The sequence below is a fragment of the Medicago sativa genome, chromosome 8 (genome assembly GCF_051527215.1).
Source record: "Medicago sativa cultivar Bolivia chromosome 8, Bolivia_mono, whole genome shotgun sequence".
Lineage (NCBI taxonomy): Eukaryota > Viridiplantae > Streptophyta > Magnoliopsida > Fabales > Fabaceae > Medicago > Medicago sativa.
Window position 1 is genome coordinate 37,586,297 of NC_140756.1, and position 25,803 is coordinate 37,612,099.

The 25,803-nt window shown below is 32.9% G+C and overlaps 2 long non-coding RNA genes and 1 pseudogene across 4 annotated transcripts; 2 read left to right on the plus strand and 1 right to left on the minus strand.

The window, feature by feature from the left end:
* Positions 1-176: 176 nt before the first annotated feature.
* Positions 177-10,598, plus strand: LOC146898908 (uncharacterized). The gene is made up of 2 exons (XR_015024165.1): positions 177-900; positions 9,974-10,598. It is a non-coding gene; the product is annotated as an uncharacterized LOC146898908 (long non-coding RNA).
* On the minus strand, positions 9,066-14,768 carry LOC146898909 (uncharacterized). 3 transcript variants are annotated; one of them, XR_015024163.1, is made up of 4 exons: positions 14,630-14,768; positions 14,294-14,503; positions 13,779-13,894; positions 9,066-9,600 (listed from the first exon to the last, which is right to left on the minus strand). It is a non-coding gene; the product is annotated as an uncharacterized LOC146898909 (long non-coding RNA). The 3 variants fall into 3 exon arrangements; XR_015024164.1 differs by lacking the exon at positions 9,066-9,600 and adding an exon at positions 11,555-11,906; XR_015024162.1 differs by lacking the exon at positions 9,066-9,600 and having other exon boundaries at positions 13,592-13,894.
* A 3,671-nt stretch (positions 14,769-18,439) lies between these two features.
* On the plus strand, positions 18,440-19,579 carry LOC146898910 (plastidic ATP/ADP-transporter pseudogene; annotated as a pseudogene).
* Positions 19,580-25,803: the final 6,224 nt, after the last annotated feature.

Sequence of the window (25,803 nt, forward strand, 5' to 3'; positions counted from 1 at the left end):
AGACACACACACACTACATTTTAGCTTTTCGTAGTAGATAGGGGATACAATTCAAAAGAGAAATAACAGTTATGAATTAAAAAAATATATAGTTATATCAATAACCCTAGACAACAAATTTATTACATTTTTGCCTTTCGTAATAGATAGGGGACACAATTCAAAAGAGAAATAGTGATGAATTAAAAAAATAAATTAGTTATATCAATAACACTAGTAGAGGTGACAACAAATTTATTGATAAATTAAAAGTACCATAAGATCATTTTCTTCAACATTTTATATAAAAGTTAACACATATTAAATGTGGAAATTGTATGAGTTGAGTAGGAGCACTGAAAAGACTACTTTATTTTAAGAGTCTAACTAGTGCAAGTTGTAACAGCCTGTTTTTCGCTAGAATTATTTTATTTATTTATTATGTGCGTTTATATGTGTTTGTGTGTGATTATTTGTCTCTGTGTGTATTTTCTTCGGGATTAGCGGATTTTTGTCCTAGAAGGGTATTTTAGTCATTTTAGACTAAGGGGTATTTTGGTCATCTGGCTAGTGAGGGTAAATTACTCTTTAATTAGTCTTTTTACTAAGTTAATAGTGAGTTGGGGTAATTATTTAGAGATGGCAATTATTCGATGTTTTAACGGTTTAAGTGAGTAGTAACTCCTGAGAATTAATTAGTTAGTAAGGGTGTTGAGCCTATTATCACAATTAGAAACCTATCCCAATTAGAAGGTGGTATATAAGCATAAATCTTATGAGAAATTAGGTTAAGCCACTTATTATTTAATTTCACAAAAACATAAGTGGTAGAGAGGAAAAGTGGATCAAGAGGAAAGAAGAGGAAGCTAGAGAGAGATTGAAGCCATATTGAAGCCATGTCTATGATATTTGAAGCTAGAGGTAAGGGGCATGGTTTCCTTTTCATAATGAAACTATAATTTCTTATTTTCAATTATGGGTTTAAGTGCTTTTATGTTAATTGTGACTTTTGTGATTTTTGAATGATGAAATTCGTAATCCTAATTCAAGTGAATTTGTGGGTATGATAAACTTCATGAATTTGTGATGTTATGTGCTTAAATTTCATAGTTGCTTTTGATAAGCTGTTTTGGTTTTGCTTATTTGGGTGTAAATCATGAAATGATGGGTGATTAATGTTGAAACATGTTTAAATTTACTTCATTAATGTTTACTTGTGTTTGTATGTTGATCGGGTTTGAGTTGGTGTGATTGTTTATGAAGTTTGAATGAAAAATGAGAAAATTGTTGGTTTTAGTGAAAAATGAACATAATGAAGATTTTCATGAGAATTGAGGTTTTGATTCCATGTTTGTATTGTTTTCGATTTCCTTCAATTGTATGATAACTGATGAACAAGTTTGGGGAACGAATTTGAGTCAAAGGAGATCAAAATTGGGGTTTTAGAGGTAAAATAGAGTGGGTTCCCGAGTTTACCTCCGAGTTAACACAATTTTGGTACCTAAAAACGTAAAATCGGTAAACTCGGAGTGTTAACTCTCGATTTGCGGAACATTGAGTACAACACCCTTGTTTTGGGTTCTTCCGTGTACTCGGGGTCGATCCAGACTGTTTCAAACTGATTTTTTTTTTTTTTTTTGCATTTGACTGTTGTCATTCTTTCTAAACCTTTGGAAACATCGAATGAATTAGATTGAACTTGGTTTTATCAATCGGATCAAACTTTTTGAAAAATGCTCAAGAACGCATAATTTTTCGAAACTCCTTTTTCTTAAGAGAAAAGGGTAATGTTAAAGTTGTTTACTATAATCATGATTTATAAAAATGTTTTGGATGGTATTCATGAACTTTAATTTGGTTTTGCTTTGAAAATGGAATTCTTTTGAAAAATGATGAAATGAGACGAACTCAATGAAACTTTGGAATTTATAGGAATTGACCTATGAGGCTTATATGCATATGCTATTGTGATCATATGTGAGTAGTGTACATGCTTGGATGATGGTGTTTGCGAAGGAAAATCGAATTACAGAATAAACAACGGAATAAAAATTTCGATTTTCTTTCCGTGGATCATTACGAATTTGACATGAATCAGTGATTCGACTGTTACCTCGAAGCGTGGAATCTGGAATCACGATCACAACTAAGCAAGCAGCAAAGCCCCTATCAAGTCCACACGAACGGTACTTCTCCAAGTCTCGGTGCTAGCCATGGAATCAGAAGTTTCAGGGAACTAGGGTTTTCTTAAAAACGTGTAACAAAGACTTCAGTTCTAGATTACTATTTATAGAACTCCTAGTGTGCTCTGCAAGTCAGAAGTCACTATTGGGCTTCTATAACCCAATAATGAGATTAGTATTTTTACTAACTAATTAGTGTTATTTACTAAACACACCCATTATATAAGTCATACTTGTATTTCTCTTTTGACCGTTCTTTTGTGTGTGACCCTATAGGTTCTAGTCACGTTGTCAATAATATTAAATTTAATATTTAATACTATTAACAATGAGCGGTATCTAGCACCACATCATTGCTACCCAAGGGACAAGAATGTCAAGTGATTTGACAAAACCTTTTCCATGACAATATTCATGTGTATAATTACTCCTTTGTCCTAATATCTATATTGATCACAAGGCATAGATTTTGTCACCCTTGTATAGATCAATATTTATATTTCTTGATCCCATAATATACTGAATAACGAATAGGTCCAATATCACATATTGACTTAATTCGGCATGGCCATGCAACTTTACAGTCGTATTTCATTAAGAGGCATAAAGATATATCTCCTGTTATAAGGAGGGACAAATCTCATCTAGGACACTAATGTCCCTCAACATGACTCAACAAGTACCCATTAACCAACGTAATGTTTAACTTTTTACAGACAACGTTAGAATGACAACAAAGCACTTGAGTCCACATCTAGGGATCATAGTGGTTTCAGGTCTAAGAGTGATATACACTATTATCATTGTAAGAATATCTTCTAACAATTTCATAACATACTATGTAGTATTCTCACCGTGGGTTAATCCAGAATAAATACTACTCCTAATATTTATACCTATGTATAGACTTAATATCTCATATCTATGACCCATGAGATGTGGTCATCAGTCTACATACATAATAATCTCGACCCATGAGATGTGGTCATCAGTCTACAGATATATTTAAGAATAACGTTCTTTAAGTTAATGAAATCTCATGATTAAGTCACACTTCATATATCATTACATAAACTATCTATTATAGGGACTTTATTAACATTACTACAAATATAATAAAGAGTGCCATATATTATTCAATAATAATTGTCATGATGCATGAGATAAGTTTAACATAAACTATTGGCCTCTAGGAATTACACCAACAATCTCCCACTAGCACTAGAGCCAACCAGGCATAAACCTAATACCCATAGATCTAGTATGGCCATCATGCTTTTGATGGGCAAGAGCTATAGTAAGTGGATCAGCAACATTGTCTGATGTTGGTACTCTGCATATTTTAACATCTCCTCTTTCGATGATTTCTCGAATAAGGTGATAGCGCCTTACTATGTGTTTGGATCTTTGGTGAGATCTAGGTTCTTTAGCTTGTGCAATTGCTCCATTTTTATCACATAGTAATTCAATGGGATCCACAATACTTGGAACTATTCCAAGATCAACGATGAATTTCTTGATTTAAACAGCTTCTTTTGCAAAATTAGTTATAACAATATACTGGGCTTCTGTTGTAGAATCAGCGATTGTCTCTTGCTTTGAACTCTTCCAGCTCACAACACCACCATTTAAGCAAAAATTATATCCAGATTGCGATTTGCAATCATCATGATCTGAATGAAAACTAGCATCAGTGTAACCAATTACAGAGAGCTCTTCTTGACCTCCATAGATCACGAAAATATTCTTAGTTCTTCTCAAGTACTTAAGGATGCTCTTGACAGCAATCCAATGATTGTTGCCAGGATTAGACTGGTACCTGCTCGTAACACTTAAAGCATACGAGGCATCTGTTCGAGTACATAACATAGCATACATGATAGACCCAATTGCTAAAACATATGGAATATCATGCATTCGATCCCTTTCGTCTTTAGTCGAAGGGGGTTGAGTCTTTGATATAATTATACCTAACGACATAGGTATGAATCCTTTCTTGGAATCATGCATATTGAAATATCTCAGGAATTTGTCTATATATGTACCCAGACTTAAGCCAAGCATTCTTTGTGATTTATCTCTATAGATCCTGATTGCTAATATATAGGATGCTTCACCTAACTCTTTCATAGAAAAGCATTTCCCTAGCCAAGTTTTGATTTCTTGTAGTCTAGGGATGTCATTTCCGAAAAACAATATGTCATCCATATATAAAACCAGAAATGTGACTATGCTCCCACTAACCTTCTTGTAAACACAAGGTTCATCTTCATTTTTAATGAATCCATACTTTTGTACAGTTTCATCAACACGAAGGTTCCAACTTCTGGAAGCTTGCTTCAATCCATAGATTGACGGTAGGAATTTGCATACTTTCTTGGTTGCTTTAGGATCGCCAAATCCTTTAGGTTGTGTCATGTACACATCCTCAAGAAGATTTCCATTAAGGAAAGCAGTCTTGACATCCATTTGCCAGATTTCATAATCATGGTATGCAACGATAGCAAGTATGATCTGAATGGATTTAATCATTGCAATTGGTGAAAAGGTTTCATCATAGTGTACACCATAATTTTTTTTGAAGCCTTTAGCAACCAGCCGCGCTTTGTAGGTATTAACCTTTCCGTCCATATCAATTTTCTTTTTGAAAGCCCACTTGCATCCTATGGGATTAATTCCTTCAGGTGCTTCAACCAAGTTCCAAACTTGATTTTTGTACATGGAATACATTTCAGATTTCATGGCTTCAAGCCACTTCTAAGATTCAGGACCAGGAATGGTCTTTGTGTAAGTCACAGACTCATCTTGGTCCTTGAGCAATACATCACCCTCTTTTGATATAAGAAACCAATATATTTCGGGTTCTTGTCGTATTCCGCTAGACCTACATGGTTCTTGTATTATTGGAATAGGATTTTCTGTCACAACAGTTTGTGTATCATGTTCATGTTCCTCAATCGGTATATCATTACTTTGTGGGTCTTGAACTTCTTCAATATCTACTTTTCTCCCACTGATTCTTTTGGAGACAAAATCCTTTTCAAGGAAGACTCCATTTTTGTCGACAACAATTGTGCCCTCAAAAGGTTTGTAAAAGTAGTATCCTCTAGTTTCTTTAGGATATCCCACAAAGAAACATTTGTCAGATCTTTGTTCAAGCTTTGTAGACATTAGTCGTTTTACATAAGCTTCACAACCCCAAGTCTTTAAATGTCCCACATTGGGTTTTCGACCATTCCATATCTCATATGGTGTCTTTTCTACCACTTAGGATGGAACTCAGTTAAGTGTATAAGCTAAAGTTAATAAGGCGTATCCCCATAAGGAATTTGGAAGTTCAACATGACTCATCATTGATCGGACCATGTCTGAGAAGGTTCAATTTCTCCTTTCATAAACATGATTCCATTGTGGCATTCCAGGAGGTGTGAGTTGGGATAAGATCCTGGACTATTTTTGATGATTGACAAACTCTAAGCTCAAATACTCTCGACCTCAATCAGATCGAAGCATTTTGATTTTCTTGCCAAGTTGGATTTCTACTTTATTTTGAAATTCCTCGAATAAAGTAAATGATTCAGATTTATGTTTCATTAGATACACATATCCAAATATACTAAAGTCATCAGTGAATGTAATGAAGTGATGAAAACCTCATCTAGCAGGTATGTTTAAGGATCCACACACATCAATATGTATGAGACCTAAAAGATCACCAGTCCTTTCACCTTAACCAGTAAATGAGGTCTTTGTCGTCTTTCCTTATAAACAAGATCGACATGTCTCGTTTGATTCAAAATCAAAAGAGTCCAAAATTCCATTTTTATGGAGTTTGGAAATGCGATTCTCGTTTATATGGCCTAAACATCAAAGCCAAAGGTAAGTCAGATTCAACTCATTAGGTTTCATCCTTTTAGAATCAATGTTATAGATAGGCATATCGAGATCAAGGATATGAAGTCCATTAATCATAATCGCATTAGCATAAAGAATATTATACAGATAAATTAAACAACATTTGTCCTATATTGTAAAACAAAAACCAGACTTGTCCAAACAAGAAATTGAAATAATATTCTTGCTAATGGCAGGTACATAATAGAAGTTTTTTATTTAATTAAAAGACCACTAGGTAAGGTCAATACATAAGTTACAACATCCAAAGCAACTACCTTTGCTCCATTTCCAACTCTAAGATAAACCTCGCCTTTCGCCAATGCTATACTCATTCTAAGCCCCTGCACATCATTAGTAATACCCATGATGTAGAAGTAGACATATTAATTTCTATAACAAAAATACCTAAAGAAGTAGTGGCAACAATACCATTCTTCTTGTCCTCCAGATACTTTGGGCAGTTACGCTTCCAATGCCCTATCTTATTGCAATAGAAGCATTTGCTCTCCTTAGCCACGCATCTAGTAGGCTTCAAAGCTTTGGTTGATGGATTGGCAACATCTTTGCCTTTGCAATTTCCCTTAGACTTATTAGGCTTCTTATGGTGCTTTTTGAACTTTCCATTGTTAACCATCAAAATAGTCTTTCCTTTTCCCTTCATATTCTTTTCAGCAGTTCTTAACATAGTTGCATGTTGTGGAAGAGTTTTGTCCATGTCATTCATGACAAAGTTCTGGACAAATTGACTGAAGCTTTCTGGCAATGATTACAAGCTAAGATCAACAACAAGTTCCCGCTCAAAGGGTAAACCCAATCGAGCTAGGCTCTCAACACACGCAATCATTTTGAGTACGTGAGGTCCTACGAGACTTCCTTCCAACAACTTGGTTGAGAAAAGGGCCTTAGAGACATCGAACCTTTCATGCCTAGCCTACTCTTCATAAAAAGTCCTTAGGTGTCCGATCATATCGAACGCAGTTATACCCTCGTGCTGTTTTTGCACCTTGGGAGTCATGGTTGCTAGCATGATGCAAGAGACTTCCACGAAATCATTGACATGCCTATTATAGGCATTTCTCTGAGCCAAAATAGCTCCAGCAGGTGGTGTGCCTCAGGAATGGGTTCATCAAGCACTTACAACTTTTTCTCATGGGTGAGGACAATCCTCATGTTACGGTGCCAGTCTAAAAAGTTTGTTTCAAACAATTTTTCTTTCTCAATGAGTGATCGCAAAATGTTGTTTGATACGTTAATTGCCATCTACAATTTTAAAATATACAAAATAAGTATCATGAAAATAACATATTTAATTTGGCCTTTAATTAAATACGTTCCCACTATTTTACTCAAATCGAATGACCTTCAAACATTTGATACGGAAAATCCCGTTGGAAGATTTTCTAGTGGGTTGAAATCCTTATTTTGAGTCAACGGGGGCTGTTCCCAAAACTGAGTGATTTAGGTAAGAACATTTCCAATTGTATCATATACAACTTTCAAATCAATTGGCCGAGTAACTCTTACTCAAATCTATCATATAGATATTTCCCAATTATTGCTTCAAATTTATTCTAATCTTATTAAAATAAATTTAGTTAAGTTAAACCCAAAAGAATAACACTTAGGTAAATTGGATTACTGCACCGCAACTTATTAGTATAGTCCATGCGCTTCACGGAGGCAAAACCCACTTATTCGATATTAGTCTTGAAGGGTGTTATCCTTTTGGATAGCATTAAATTTTTATTAAATTTGATTTCAGATTTCGATATTAGTGACATGCATAACAATTCTTGTGTCACTCCATCCGCTTTTAAAGTGCCACTAAGTCATAGAAAAGTAGCGATATGGAGGTTTGGATCCTCAGAGGGACATCCGAAAAATTGGTTTTGTTGCTAAGTTAAGTAGCGCAGGCTTAATCTCAAAAAAATTAAAAAGTATGGCATGGAAAAGGAATTAACCATATGAAGATGAAAAAAGAATACCAGAAAAGGATTCTTTATGTAATACTTACATGAGTTAATTTCAAAAACTATTATTAACCATTGATTAGAAAAGATGTACGGTTGAGATTTGGTGTCAAACTATCCGTTGACACCTGGTGTCAACGGATCCTGACTCATTCTTAAGGTGTTGTTGGATTTGAGAAATTTGATGCTCATTAAATACATGATATTAAAAAAATTACAAAATCATTGATGTGTACATCGATGTTTTATAAGTGTGATGAGTGTTTTTTAGAATATTTTAGACAATAGTCATTTAGTTCAATCTGATTTAATTCGGTTACAAATTTATTAGAGATTGGAGTATGTGGCAAAGTTAGATGGTTTTTTTTTTTTGAGCAAAAAGTTAGATGATTTTTGTTGAAATATGCCTTTAATTAGTGTTGGGAAAATGTCCCACATCGGATAATATGAAAAAATATTCTAGACTTGGTCATATAAATAAAAGTCTTGTGTGTTAGTATTTCTTGTACCAAAAGTTAGTGGGTTTTTCTATAGTTAGTGTTACCTCTACGATTCAATATCTGTAATCTGAATTATCGATTGCAGTGAATTCCTTTTAGTGGGTTTGCTCGTGGATTAGTCTGCACTTGTGTCGTTTGTTTCTTTCTGTCTTTTACTGTTATTGTCATTATTCTCGCGTCCTGTTATAACAGTTTTATTCAATTCATTCATGTGATTTCAACCAATGGCTCATTGTTTTGACTATTAAACCGTTAAATCATGACTTTACCAGCCGATGATCGATCCAATTTAAAGTATTGATGTATATATGAGACTCACTTAAACCCAAAAATAAAATGTTCTACTTTTTTTTTTTGGTACAATAAAATGTTCTACTCTGGATGCTCTTGATCTTTAAATAATAGCTAATTAATCACATTAATTAATTTGAAGGAAACATATACTACCATAAAAAAAACAGAGAGATTGGAAGGAGAGAATGAAACAAATTTTAAACAAATAACAAAAGATAAAACAAGACGCACACAACAAGATATAGAGGATCAAGAAAGAAAAAAATGTCATTATTTACAATTCCATCCAAAGAATATTATTACTACTATCTGTCATTATATACTGATGTGCAATTCAAGAAACAAAGTTATGGCTTGTCGAATTATAGAGTTTCTCAGGTACTAATATTTGAAGCGAACAATATGTATTTTCAACATTCACCATTTACAACAACTTTCTTGGCAGAACAATATGTATTTTCATGATCAGCACTTGTAATGTCAGTTGAAAATTCGCAACGCCGAGTTATAAATCAACCTTTAACAACCAACAGTTGATTTATAATATAATATTGCCTCGTGAACCTCCAATTGGAATGGCACCTCGATGATCTTTAAAATACTTATTCTTCTGCCAATAGTTTGTGAATGTTGCTTGTTGGATTTCTAGATAATCTTTATCAAGCCTTGCATATCGTTATGTTCTTTTCTTTCTCAGTTTTTCATATATCAGCAGTGATCTGGTATCCACGTGTAATCCTATTCTCTTGAGCTTAAAGCTTTAGAAAAAGCATCAGCCTGAAGAAATTTCATATAAATAGGAAAAAGTACTAGTAAAATCAAGAAAAAACAATATACAGATCAGAGTTTTCTAGATTAATAATTTGATTGGAAAATTTACAAAGCTGAACATAATGCGTGTAATAGCCTTTTTTTTTTCTTCTGAAATTGAAGCTACAATAAGAAAATAACAAAATATTATTTCTAACGTTAATTATTGGAGAACCAATGAACATACCATCGACAAACAAAATTACCACTAAGTTAGAGGTTATTTAATTTCATCACATTTATTTTTTTCTTGTATAGACAAATGTCAGTAAGTTAGTTTTTATGGCTTCAACCTTAGGCAACATTCTAAAAATTTAAAACTCATTGTCATTTCTCAGAGGAACTGGCCAAAGATACCTACATCATGTTTCAGACACATACGAAGACTTGAATCTAAGTCCTAAACTAGTGGGGTAGTCACCTCCTTGATTTATTTGTAGTGCCAATTACAAGAAGAAAATGATCCATATAAGTAAAATCACAAAATGAGTAAAATGGTTTGATAACCTTTATGTAGCTAATCTAAATTAATTTAATCGCCTTTTCTTAATAAATAATAAAATCAAAGAATATATATGATAAGCGCTAAGTTTTATATTTATCTAATGGCAGAGATGCTAAGAACGTATTTGTTAAAAAACTAGCATAGAAACAATGAATTGTAATTTTCAACATTAAATTTCTAATTTTGTTTTTAAATTTTAACAAATACGCTAAGGGCGCAGTTACAAAATCTCTTACTTTAAATTATATGAGTTGTCACTATGAGAGAATTCAACTAACCATGTATTTTTGACATCATTAATCTCTTACTTTAAAGTATTTTAATGTAAGAGATTAATGATGTCAAAAATACATGGTTAGTTGAATTCTCTAATAGTGACGAGTTTAAAGTAAGAGATTTTCTAACATGCGCCCTTAACGTATTTGTTAAAATAAAAAAAAATAGAAATTTATGTTTAAAATTACAATTCAATGTTTCTATGCTAGTTTTTTTAACAAATACATTCTTAGCATCTTTGCCATTAGATAAATATAAAACTTTGTGCTTATCAAATATATTCTTTGATTTTATTTATTTATTAATAAAAGGCTATTAAATTAATTTAGATTAGCTACATAAAAGTTAACTAACTAGTTAGTAAGAGCCTCAACTCATTCAAATACTGTAAAAGGTAAACATAGGTTATTTTCCACATGCCAAACATTGTAAAAAAAATTGTTATTCATACTCAGATAAATATAAAACTTTGTGCTTATCAAATATATTCTTTGATTTTATTTATTTATTAATAAAAGGCTATTAAATTAATTTAGATTAGCTACATAAAAGTTAACTAACTAGTTAGTAAGAGCCTCAACTCATTCAAATACTGTAAAAGGTAAACATAGGTTATTTTCCACATGCCAAACATTGTAAAAAAAATTGTTATTCATACTCAACTTGTATAGTACCAGACATATAGAATTATTCCCTTTCCAACCCCATCAAGCTTTGTCAAGAAATCATGGTTAAGGGCACGACATGAAAAGAAACAAGATTATCAAACAAATTCTGAGTCAGATATTCATGCAGATATAATAAAGTACGTGTTAACATAACCTATTGTTTCATAGATCAGAACTGTCATTTAATGTTAACTGAAAATATTGATGGTAAAAACTTGAGACAAAAATTGGTGGCTGGCATATACTTTATCAGATCCAAATTTATTAATCATGATTTCTAACTTGTGTTATTGTTGTCACCTAATCAAATAAATAATATTTGTCTTGTTTGTTGTTCAGAATAAGTAAAATAGTTTATGAGCTTGCCCAATCAATGGATAACCTTAATTTTGTATCTCTAAGTTAAGATTTGAATGTTTAACACTGCAGAAAGAAATTCGTGATTTTATAGGTTTAATAGAAACTGCTTAGATAAGTGAAATAATAGAATTTACTCATCTATCAAAGGTTTACGATCTATCAAAGGTTTACAGTTAGCATCAAGACCTCCAACTCCTCGGGTTCCTAGTGTGTTGGATGGTCCGTAAATTACTGGAACTGGATCAACAACTTTAACTAAAAATGTTCATAAAATTATTGTCACTAAAATGGGAAGCCACGGAGAAGTTCAATTGGGTGCATGATTTATGATAATATTATCTCTCTTTGGTAAGAATCTATTATCATTTTGTTGTTTCATTTGCATCTACCTTCATCACCATCGGTCCATCATGTGTTGAATACTCGTTGAACAAAATTAGTGTTCCTAAATGGCTTATGCCAGCCTGCATTAAATTAGTGATCGTGAAGGATCATACATAACTTTGTAGGTTTACTAACAAAGGCATTTCAAGAACACTAATTCTATTCATGGTATTCATCACGGATAAATGTAGATGCAAATACAACAGCACAATGATAATAGAAACTTAAATAGAGATAATACTCTCAGAAGACAAGCACCAGATTGAACTACTCTAGAACTTCCAATTTTAGCCACAGTAATTGTGCTTAGTTAAAATTGCAGATCCAGTTCCAGTAACCCATAGACCATCCAACACACTAAAAACAGTTATGTGCCTAAGAACCCTAGGAGTCTGGATAATACAAATTATGAAGATCAACAACATTGTTCAATGACTATATAATGGGAAAATGCTGGTTCCTACGAAATGTAATCCACGAATTCCACGAACAGTTTATTATGCTTAAGTACAATCACTACCCCTCTTTGTATTCCACCAAGTGCAGAATTAAGGGTTGGTTCACTTTTTTTATAAAACAAACACGTGTATATTCTTGGTTTTCATAGGCTAAATTGATTGTGGTGTATATAATGATGATGCATACAAAAAATAAAATCATGATAATATGGTCTATTGGCCAAGCTAAGAAACAATATTAACAAGACAAATATTATTTGATTAGGTGAAAAAATTAGGCCAATTGGAAATCATTACTTATAAATTTGCACTGTATAAACGATATGCAAACCGCCAGCCTTTTTACTCTCAAGTTTTTAATATTGATGTCAAATTTTGCAGTTAACATGAAATGACATTTGATTCCACAAAACCTAATGACTCACAGATCAGAACTGTCATTAGCTCATTGCACAGAGTACAAATAAGACATTTTAGATCAGAATTGGTGTTCTCTTCTTTCGCCAATGATTTTCTTTGTGAAGAACGAATCATCAGCATCATTGAATGAGACTGTATCGATCTCGAATGTACAGAAGTTTCTTGGAACATATTGAACCATTGAAACTTTCTTCAGCTTTCCTTTTCAACATACGGAAGTTAGTTTGAATTTGAGCTCATGTTTGTGTCAACATCGCACGGATGTTTCTTGAAAAAATGCAAATCTGGTAAAGGAATTATGATGCCTACATCTAGAACCAACACCAACTGTAACTTCAAAAATTGGAGTAAGAACTTTAACATGTTTTCTTTTTTTCTTAAGAAATACGCACAACTGGTAATGGTATTTACAGTTGTGCACATTTCTCAAGAAAAAAGAAAAGCATGTAATCTTATACACAGTTATAAATGCATGTAAGCATCACTCCCTTCTAGCTTTTTCAATGGCAAGAAACAGTTGTGCAACGCTAACATGAACAAGAGCTCAAATTAAAAATCCGTACATTCAATAGGAAAGCTGAAGAAAGTTGCAGTGGTTCGAGAGCCAAATTTGCAATGATTCTTTCTTCGCAAATCCAAAAAGTCCATATCTATATGGTATTGGTTGTCAATAATGATGATTCTTTCTTCGCAATAATGATGATTCTTTCTTCGCAAAGAAGATCTTAGGTGAAACGGTCATGCTTTCCAGTATTGATCACAATGAAATTAAGGCTTCTCGATGAACATCTTAGGTTAATGATCATAATATTGACTCTTGTTTTGTTAAGGAGATGTGCATGAGATGACACTATGAGTTTTAATTAATTGTTATTAATGCAAATATATTTAACTAAATCAAATTTATTTATTTCTAGGTCATGTAGCCGATTAGAAGAAAATCACCCCTTAAGGTGAATAAGTGGGGAATAAAATCGGATTCTAAATCTTGACAATTCAAATTATATGAACATTACACACATATTGCAAAATCAAGGAACGCGTACAAAACTTAAACAAAGGCATAAGGCATACCAATAACTAATCTTCTTAAGGCCAAATCTTATCACCCAAGATTTTCTTATAGTGATTCCTCTCCATCATGATTACATCACTGCATATGTTTCTATGAAGGTTTCTATGAAGATAATCTGAAATGAAAACACAAATAAATCTGGTGAGTTCAAAGTAGAAATTATATAAGACCCACAAGGGTCTCGGAGTTTTGATTCTGATAATAACTAAATTAAAATAGCATGTAAAATTTCAATAATTATCTATTCAGAAATTGAAATTAATCGTCTCAGCAGCATGAATAATGAGAAAAAGATTCCAAGACGAATTTGCCATGGAAAATAGATGTGAAGATAAATCAGAGACAAAATTTCAATATCAATCTGAGACGGAGTACAATGAATTTTAAAACATTTCTCTGAACTGAACACAGGCCAACATCACATTACAAGGGGAAAAATGCAAAAACAATGAAAGGAAAGCATCACATTATCAAACAGATTCTCTCTGAGACAAAGGCATAGTATAGTACTTGCCTGTTTATTTTGATTGGAAATGAAAGCAACGGAAAGATTAGATCCTTCAAAATCTTCTATTCCATCATTGCACAACTTCTTCCATAGCATATATAAAATCAGAGCGTGGAAAATTCAATAGGATTTATAGCATGAAAGATTAGATCCTTCAAAATCTGCTATATACCATCATTGCGCAACTTCTTTCAGATCATGTATACATTCTCCTCACTACAAATAAATTACAGGAAAAACAATAAAACTCCATATTATATAGTATAAAATCAGTGCGTGGAAAATTCAACAAGATTTATAGCATGAAACACGCATAATAATCAGGTGAGGGGTGAGAGTTACCGATAAAAAGGGGTCTGATGATGAAAGTCAGAAACTTCTGACCGCCGACTCTTAATCAACACAGACATGTTCTGACTGCTGACATTGATCTACTTTATTATATATAGGGCTTCATGCAACACAAAACCCTAAACCTAATTGTTCGGGCTTGAAAAAAGACACGAAACTGGCCCAAATAAATAAAAAAAAATTCTTTAGAATTGCTAGATTAACACCCTCCAACAAAAGTTTTATATTTGGAAAATTAAAGTTTGTTTGTTTTTTTTTTTAAAACAAAGTTTGTTTCTTATTATCTTCAAAAATAATTTAAAAAATTGTTACCTATAATAATGGTTTCATGAAGAGTTAAAATTTTGTAAATAAGATTAGTAGTAATTGTTAAAAATGTCAAGTGCAAAGTAAAAGAACAAATCTGAGTGAAAAATTATAAAAGACTTTATGAATGTTCAAAAGGCAGAAGGAGGGGAAAAAACATTGAAAATTGACTTAAAATAAGTAAATAGACGTGCACAATATTTAGAAAATTGACAATTGTTTGTAATGAGAGACATAATGCAGAAAAACAGGAATTTCCATACTAATATACGCTTAAAAAGAACCGGAGGGGTTACATGAAAGTTCTTATGAGAGGGTATAATAGGAAGAAAATGTTCAAAAATAAACTTCGCTAATTTGGTGTTAATATTCCAAAATGACACTTAAAAAGGAACGGATGGAGTATATGAAAGTTAGGTGGCATTTAGCCTGGGAATGGAAAATTCTTTCCCACCATGGGAAAGTTTCCTTTTTCTGGACACCTGTCTGTTGCAACTTGTTATATATAAAAAAAAAAAAAAAACTGAGTTTAATTTTTTAATGTTGTCATTACTGCATTTTATCACAACAGCGCATATTGCACCTCACCCACCTTTAGTAATTAGTACCGTACGTCCTTTGTAATTGATCTGAAGCATTAAAATAAATCCATTGTTTATAAAACATAACAAAACCCAGGAAAAAAAATCACTTCTTCTTCTTCTCAAGTTCATGAAACTGTGCTTCAAGTGTTTTCTGAGTTCTGCACTTTCAATTCCTGTCGGTGGGCAATTCATGGTATCTAACCCAGAAATTGCATGTGTAGCGCTTCATATTCACAACAACAAAAAGAATGTCATAAACAACACAATCAGATTACAATATATTTTGTCCGCCACAACCAGTTTGTAGATCCATCATCTTTCAATAACAACCGATGATGTTCATTCATCCTCTTCATTTGATCTAATCTTAAAAAAAAAAAACTTCTTTCTCGATTTGGCTGAAGGGAATTCCATCACTTTGTGGAAAATAGTTGCAACAGATCTATATAGATCTACAAATTGATGAGTTGCAGGAAAAAAAATGATGGTACAAACTAGTTGAAACAAATTTAATTTTGATTTATTCTCAGATCTACACTTTCATAAGCACCCATTGATCTATGAATGTGAAAAAAGATAATAAAGATGAATTGTTGAGTTTTTTAAGAATCTATATTTCGAAAAAGATGGTGAAGACGAATTAATGATTTTTGAGTTTTTTTAATAAAAGAATAAGATAAATGGATGAATGGAATTTGAGTTTTGTGTTTTTTTAAAATGACGAATCTCTTGGTTGAAGATGAATAAGACGAATTAATTTTTTCTCCTCCATTCAACCAGGATTTGTTAGTTTTTATTATTTTTTATTAATCAAACAAATGAAAAATTGTTATTTAATTATTTGGTGGGGTCAGCTTTTTTGTTACACAGTAACCACCAAAAAGTTTCAGCCCTTATCAGGTAACAAATCTAATCCGTCCACATAAAAAACTATTAAATCTATGGCTGTTGTTAAACTTTCCCATCATGGGAAAGAAGTTTCCTTTCCCATACTAAACCCCACCTGAAAGTTATTATGTTTCTTAGACAACTTATTGGAGCCAAAAAAGCTAGAAATTTTCATCCTAATTTTTTTTTTAAAAAAAAATATCTTATATCTTATACATAAAAGTTCTTAAGCCTCTTCGACAACTATTTGGAACCAAAAAAGTTGTTGCAAATATTCTTCCTAATTGTTTTTTTTAAAATTATAACTAATATTTTTTATGAATTTTGATTTTGATAAAATTACATATATAGATGTTTATGAATATTTAATAGTGACAAACTTTGTTTATCTCTTTTTATTTTTTTTTAAATAACAAACTATATTTATCTATTACTAACAATATAACAAATATGATAAAAAATCGGACTTTTTTCAATAATCCCAATAATATAGCATTCTTTAAAGCAAATTTGTTTAAAGGTATAAAGAGAATGGAGAGTACTTCTCATACAAAACTCCAATGAAGAATTAACTTTATGGACTGTATTGGATACTTTACTAGGCAAGTGACAAAGGTATGTGTGTCCCTAACTAGTAAATCCTACATTGCAATTATAGAGGATAGTCAATACATTGAAAAATATAGTGTGTTAGGGAATACCAAGTCCTAAGTTGACTGTATAAAACAATTTTAGAAGAAATATTTAGATTTAATTCATCCATTACTACTAACTACTCCTAATTCAATGTTGTCACATTATTTAATTCATTTCCCAACTTCATTTAATGGGAAAAATGTTTTGATGTTATCTCACAATTTCATAGCTAAAGAGAATTCAGATCTGCTACAACCAATGCACAGTGCAAGTTATCTATTCTATTTTATTGAGACGGAAAAATGGATTCTAGGATCTAACCGGTAAAATCTAAGTGTCACTAGTAGATATTCTAATGATTTAGAATATAATCCGATATAAAGGAGAGATTGTGGCATTCTTATTAGAGGATAAGAGTTTTCAAGAGAAGAAGGTAGTTTGTTAAAATGTTAGTTGATTGCAAATGAAGCACAAACCCAAATTTAAATACAAAAATCTGTATAGCTAAAGGAGTAAAATGGCATAAAGTAAACTAATTTACAGAATAAGCTAATTCACTTAATACTTGATTCTTTTTACACCCATCCTTGAGTAGACAAAGGAATCAGACCTTTATGAGATTGAGTTCTATATGGTCCTTGGTTCAGTACACCCATAACATATATTATGGCCGTTAGGTTAATTAACTGACCGACGAGTTGCTTGACTAGCAAATTGTTGGGGTGATGATCACTACAAGAAATTTTGCATATTGCCAGGGAACAATGCCAGGAGCAAGAACTCCTGGCAAATTTGCCAGGAGCTATGCCAGGGAAAACTCATGGCAAAGTTGCCAGGGGCAACCCCTCACAAAAGTCGTGGCAAAATGTATGGAACAGAAAAGATTTTTGTGTAGTCAGAAAAAGCAGGACGGTACAACACTTTGCCAGGGGTTGTGCCACCAAAAACCCCTGGCAAATTGCAAAGCCTGCAAATTTGTCAGGAAAGCCTGCAAAGGCTACGTGAATAGTTTGTATTTCTAATTTTTGCTTGCACATGACAAAACCCACCGATCAAATTTGTTTTAATTTCTCTCTTTTCTTCTCCCACTTTCACTTTCATGCACACACACAGAGAGAGAGAGAGAGAGAGAGAGAGAGAGAGAGTTTTCTTCTCCTCCCACAACACCATCGTTCCACCACCTCCAAAGGGTTGTAGCACCACCGTCCAACATCGTATGGCCACACCACCACCACCATTGAAACCCACCGATCTTCCTCTTCCAAAACCACTCTTTTATTTTTAGATCGGTGATATTTCAAAAACACTAACCACCACCTTCTTTCCCCATTTCCGGCCACCATGGGTCTCATTTCGAAAAACTAAATTAATATTCTTCTTCCCCATGATGTCAACAACAAAACCCCTCAAATTATTTCATGATCGTAGAACTTTCATCGATGACCACCGCGCCGGAAATTGTCTCAACCGCACAAGTTTCATTGTGAGCCTTTCTTCCTTCTGTGGTGTTGTAAGTTGTTTCTCACGTACCCTGCCTAATTGTCTTTCTCAACTTTTGAAGTCTGCCTTTACTTTAATTTGAGAGTCTTTTACATGGAACTATATTTCAGATACATGTTTAATTTGATAGAATCTTGTTTTTAAACCCAGGTTCTTAAACCCATCAAATGGCTTAAAGCACAGATTTTTCTCACCAAATCCCAAAATCATTGGAGGGTTTTCTCTAACTAATAATGGGTTGGTTAATCTCAATAGTTCTACCTTAAAAGCTAATGTCTTTGATAAAAAAGACAAAAGTTTGTTCATATGCAAAGCTGAAGCAGCTTATGTTGGTGTTGGTTCTGGTGGTGGTGATGGTGAAGCAGTTTTTGATGAATCAGAAACTGAGAAACCAAAGTTTTTAGGTGTTGAAGTTATCACACTCAAGAAGATTATACCACTTGGGATGATGTTTTTTTGTATCTTGTTCAATTACACAATTCTAAGAGATACAAAAGATGTTGTTGTGACTGCTAGAGGAAGTAGTGCCGAGATTATACCTTTTTTGAAAACATGGGTGAATCTTCCTATGGCTATTGGTTTAATGTTATTGTACACAAAGTTATCTAATGTTTTTTCAAAACAGGCCCTTTTTTATTTTGTTATTGTTCCTTTTATTGCTTTCTTTGGGGCTTTTGGGTTTGTTTTGTATCCTCTTAGCAACTATATTCACCCTCAAGCATTTACTGATAACCTTCTTAGTATCCTTGGACCGCAGTTTCTTGGTCTGCTTTCAATTATGAGAATTTGGAGTTTCTGTTTGTTCTATGTCATGGCTGAATTGTGGGGGAGTGTTGTGATTTCTCTCCTGTTTTGGGGGCTTGCCAATCAGGTAATTTCATTGTTTTAGCTTTCATACTTTGTTGTTATTAGTTCATTATTCGATTTGTTATGTTCTGTTCTGTTGTAGTATTTCCCATGATAATTTTTTTATTCTGATATCCTAAACTAAACATGTCATCTTAATATTATCCTAAACATGATGATCATTTGATTAGTTTGTTCTATGTTACTATTATTTCTAAATTTAATTCATGAACGTTAGACCCTTGTTTTACTTGCAATAATATGGATTAAATCGTAATATTAGATAAGTAGTTTGTTGATAACCTTTTAAAATAGAAATAAAAAAACAATTTAAAAACGTTTATTTTAAATATTTTAATAATTAAATTTAATTAATTTTCGAAAAGAAAATTTAAATTCTTTTTTAAAATTATTTTAATTATTAAATTTTAATATTTTTATTTTTTTTAACGAATAAAAAACGTTTTTTTTGAAAAGTCGTACACAATTTGCCAGGGGTTAACCCCTGGCAAAGCGCCTGACATGTTTCTGAAAAGGACTGACGTGAGGGGACACAGTCTGCATTGACCAGAATGCGTCAGAAAAGCCTGTGTTCTTCCAGACACATTTTGCCAGGGGTTGTGCCAGGGCCTGTGCCAGGAGCGCATTTGCTAGGAGCTAAAGCCCTGGCAGGGTCATTTGCGATGAGCGGATTTGCTGGGTATTCTACTCCTGGCAAAACTCCTGGCAAACGTCCATTTGCCAGGGCTTTCTGCATTTTGCCAGGGCTTTCGCCCCTGGAAAAATGCAAGATTTCTTCTAGTGGATAGATCAGGTCGATCAACATTGTCTATGTCCTATGTTCTAGTCTACTCCAAGTCAAAGATAGATCGGACTCTTTCTTAAATAGGCAAGGTTATAGGCCATCCAAAAACACTATTTAGGTCTTCCAAACTGACGTACTTTAGAAAAAATAAATAATGTTTGTATTACTATATTATAAAATTAAATTTTGTAATTTAAGTTAAATCATAAACATACTGACTGGCGTACATTAATTATTATTTTTAAAATAGAATTTAAATAGATTGTAATATAAAGTTAGATTTTCACAAAGTTATTTTTTTATTTTTTTAAAAGATTTTGTCAAAGTTAATGTTAGATGTAAATATAAAACTGAATATTTATTAACCTATTAGTTTGTTAGCATATTGCTAAAAAATCTATGGGGGTTGAGTGGTGTAGGCTTTCAGAAAATATAGAAAATTAGGATTTTAGTTGTTTGTATGGAACATGTTTTGTGCTAGCTTTTGGCTTCTCTTCCGTTGTACTGGAGTGTTTTATGGATACATTATGGTTTGGTCCTGTTGCTGCCTCCTGTTGCTTTTTCGAGTAGTTATTGTGGGAATGGTCTATGGTGCTTTTCCTTTGGTTTTTTGCTCGGTTAGGCGGCTTTCGTGTTTGTGTTTTGCTTCTGTTTTTTGCTGTGTTTTGCAGTGCTTTCTTTTGTGATCATGCCTTGCTCTTCTTGAACGGATTTGGGTTTGCTTTTTTAATAATATTGGTTGTTTAAAAAACAAGGTAGGAAGTGGTTTTCAAAAAGCAAGACCACCAAACCTATCTTTCTATCTATATATCTATATATCTTTCTATTGTAAAATGGAGAATAGTGTGCAAACCCTATTTCCAACCTTAATTGCCTAAAATAACTATTTTGCCATCTATTTTTTACCACAGAATTACAATTTTGTCCTCCTCCTCTTATATCTCTTTGTCACCACCATAGATATGTTGTTTTGGTGGTGCACATCAAAACAAATAGTGAACAACTGATGATTTCCTTTATTTAAAAAAATAACAAATGATAATTTCTTCAAGCCAAATTCATCGTTGTCTAGTGATTAATAATAGGCTAGACTCAGACCTAACATTTTTAATGTAGGCTAGATTCAAGCCTTGCAAACTCTAACCTTGCCCAACCTAGTTCCAACCTTACCAGTAGTAGAGCAATTGAATAGGAATTGGATGTGCAAAACAAGTAATTCATTGAATTGAAATAACTTCCTATATTTCTTGTTAATACTCCTAGAGTAAACAACTTCTATTAGACATTCAATGTATTTATTGTAACACTATAAAAAGAAAAAAGTCGTGTGATCTGAATATTGATACACATCATATACAGAAATTACAGAATCCAAGGAAAGTAACAGTAACAACAAGTTGATACTTTGATAGTGATGATCTAGAAAGCGATGATCTGAATATTGGTATACATAATTTAATACTATTATAACAATATCACATAATAATTCAGTTTTTGCTTTCATATAAACAGATAAGGAAAGAATTAGAATGCAGATTGAGATTGAAGATCTTGAAGGTTCTATGCGATACTCTGATAGTGATGATCTAGAAGACTACCAACGGATTTTCTTCTGGAAACAAGTTAGGACGGTGGCTTTGGACCTGTTTTTAAGGTGAGCATTATTTTAGTTTTGTTGAGGTAAATTAACTGCATGATGAAACAGTTGAGATTATGTAGTCATTGGATTTTTAATAATGTTTTTATATTCACTGCAAGGAATTCTACATTGAGGGCAAGTAGTTGTGAAGAAACTTTCAAAAACTTCTTCACAAGAAGTTACTGATGTAGAAATGAACTATCACTCATTTGTAAGCTTCGGCATACAAATTTGGTCCAGCTAATTGGTCATTGCCTCCATGAACAAGAGAGATTTTTTATCTATGAATATATACCCAACAAAAGCTTGGAGTTCTTTTTATTTGGTGAGAAATATTTATTGATATAGTCTCTTAAAGTTCTGTATTGAGATGTGTGTGTACGTCTATATGTGTGAAGAATGATTTAACCACTCTCCCTTCATAAGTTCCACCAAGATAATGATATATGTTGTTTTTCAAATAGATCCTTATTTCAGCTGCAAAAAGATAATTAAAATTTAGAATAGTAATCTAAGTTTCTTTATATAGAGAACTAAAAGTTAATAATATCAATATGTTATCTGTTTTGTTTAATAGATCCTCTATTTATTTTATTGAATATGTATTAGAGTACTTTTTCTCATGACATTGTATTTTATTTTTTATTTAGCTTGGGAAGATTCCACTAAAAGCAAGTTTGTAGATTGGAACAAACGTTTAAGCATATAATAAGGAATTTCTCAAGGTTTACTATATCTCACAAATATCAAGGCTCGGAATTATCCACACAGATTTGAAGGCTAGTAATATTTTCCTTGATCAAAATGTGAACCCCAAAATATCTGATTTTGGTGTGGCAAGAATGTTTACAAAACAAGAAACCGAAGTGGTTTTTTGTGTGGGCTACTCAGAAAACTCGGAATGATTTAATTTTTTCTGGAAGACTTCTTACGGATGAGCATCTGGTTGAGAGAATCCAGTTCCAATCCTGGAAGTGGTTCTTTGTCAAATACACTCCTCAACATTTTTTCCATTATGGGTGGAAGGTGGAGCCTCTTTTGTGCTGGAGCTAGCAGGGTACGTACGGAGTGTAGGAAGAGATGGATTTGATATGTGATTGGGGGTGCTCCAGGCCCTGCTCTCTTCTAGGTAGTGGGTTGAGGGGTGTTCTTTCTCTATTTTCTTTGGTGGTTGTTGGGTAGGTCTTTTCAGTTCCTTGTATCTGATACCTTACCTTTATACATACAATGAGATTTTTTGTCTCGTTTTTTTCCCATGTATATACCATTAAAAAAGCAAAATTAAAGTGGATGTTTAGCCAAAGAAACTTGCATAATAAGGTAGAACAAGAGTTTTTGGAGAAATAAGTATGGAGAAGTTAGTGTAAATTCCACATATGAAAACTCTCATTCACATGTACAAAATATACATATATCCAATGAAGAAAACACTAAATTACTAAATCTTTTATTTGTAATCTTTTAGAAGTCTCTTTCAGTTGTGATTGAGCATTTGGAAGTCTCTTGGTTTTGTCATTGAGCAATTTGTAATCATTTGTGATTATAGTGGAAATCCCTTGGAAGTGCAAGGGGACTGGACTACTCTCGGATTGTAAGAGGAACCACCAGTATAATTACTTTGTGTCTGTCTTCTCTCTTTCTCAATTATATTTGTGTTTACCTTATTCCACTGCGACTAGATTCTGAGCACTCCTCAAATTTGTGTACCTGACTCAGACTGCGCTCATTCAGACTGTGACCAGAGAAAACACTTAGAAAAAGCCAATACAATTAACCTTTAGTAGTAATTCTCACTCAAACTTGTAGTTCAAATGTTAGAAACGATATACCTAAGAAAAGGAAGGAGTTTGGACTCTTTACCATCCTGTGTTCCATTAAAGAAATAACCTTTAAATATATTGTATGTGATCTAGTATCAAAAGTGAATTTGATGCCATTGTCAATATTCAATAAACTCGAAAAGGTTAACATGAAGCCATCAAACATAACACTAACCCTAGTAGATGATACAACTAAAACTACCTAGGTGTAGTCCTCCATATGAAAGAAAATCGAAAATGTCCATTACTTATTGGGAGACAGTTTTTTACAACAGCTAGAGCCCTAATCAAAGTTGAAACAAGAGACTTGACTCTAAGAGCTGAAGAACAGGGAATAAGATATAAGTTGTTCTAAATAGGAAAAATCACCGGTCGTTAGAAGCTTCAACAAAAGAAGAGACACTCTGAACGAACTAACCCAAGAGAGAAAGAGATAAAACATGCCACGATATTTGAAACACACAAAGACTCTGTCCGGACGAAAAAGAGAAGGAAGATTTTGAAAGAAAGGAAAAGTCCTTGAAAGCACCCAAGTCTTATCAAGATATCATATTCAGATCCCAAAAAGAAGGAAGAGCATGACTAGCAGTTGCGAAACTTCATGGAATTACTCCTCATGTGCAAACCAACATCTCACTGGCTAAACCTTGTGGAAGGGAAAGATAAAAAGAAAATATATGAAAAAGTACAAATATGACCAAACTAACCTTGAGTTTTTTAGTTTGGTTATGTCTCTGTTGGTGTATATATAAGTATATATATATAGGTGCAAAAATTTCGTAGAAGTGGAAAGAACGATAGAGAGAAACTAGAAAGAAATAACAAAGGAAGAATAAAGAAGAGAGAAGAGAGAGCAACGAGAAAGAAGAGAGAAGATGAAGTGAGAGAATGAGAGGAAGTGTGAATGAGCTACTTTGGTTTGGATACATATACATATATTTATTAAAGAATTGGAATATGTAAGTGTGTGTGGTTAATGTGCGAGGATAAGAAGATGAAAGTAGATATTTTCTCACAAAAGATCATCTTAGTGTAACGCCCATATTAAAAGTGTATTCAACATGTGCGTTATAACTGATACTGGATACATTAATTATACAATACGGAAACAACATAAGTTGAGATTCAGATACATAAGTCGTCTCAAGTCATATATTACATTATTTATACATGGCCAGTTGAATGAAACAAGTACGACAAGGTTCATTACAACACACACACACACATACACATATACATACATATATATATATATATATATATATATATATATATATATATATATATATATATATATATATATATATAAGATAACATCGACTAAGGAACATAAGAGCTAAATTCAACAAAGCACGATCAATCTGAAGCCTTCTCCTTACCTTTGCCTAAAGAAACCTGTGAACCTGAACAAATGAAGGAATGGGATGAGACATAATATCTCACTGAGTTCTACCTAAGTCCTAGGCTAAAGGTAACCTCAGAGAAACCTACGGCTACCACATACCTACAACACAACCGATTGGTTGATTATACATGTGTGAACTCATGCATACCTAAGACGATCGTGCAACCTAGATCGTTGTCTCTTGTAGCTAAACTTGCATCATTTCATAACATGTCATTTCTTATCATAAACATAGCATATACTGGTGTATCAAACAATTATCTGAGTTGATTTTACGGAGCGTATCGGGTGGAGTAACCCTGAGTACAATCCCTTACTTTACCATTGGCGAAATGGCTCTGGAAAGAATTCGCTATTAGCGAAATATTTCGCTAATAGCGAGTTTCTTCTGGTTTGTAGTGCATATTTACATTTTTGACCCCAAACTCATCAATTTTCAATCCTGCAATGCACAGTACACATCCAGCAATTCATATAACAGTAGGAATCAACATGCATGGCAATTTTAACATAAAAACAACAAGAATTTGGCATGGGTACTAAGATTGAATCATGCATAAAACTAACATTTCTCAAGTACAAGCTAAAGCATAACCCATAGGAGAAGAGTTCTATCTGGAGAACTCACAACAAATCCAAGCTGCACCAAGAAACTAACAACTCCTAGCCAAAACCCTAACATGCAAGCTTCAATTCAAGAATGACCTTGTTGAGATATGCATAATAATAGTATCAT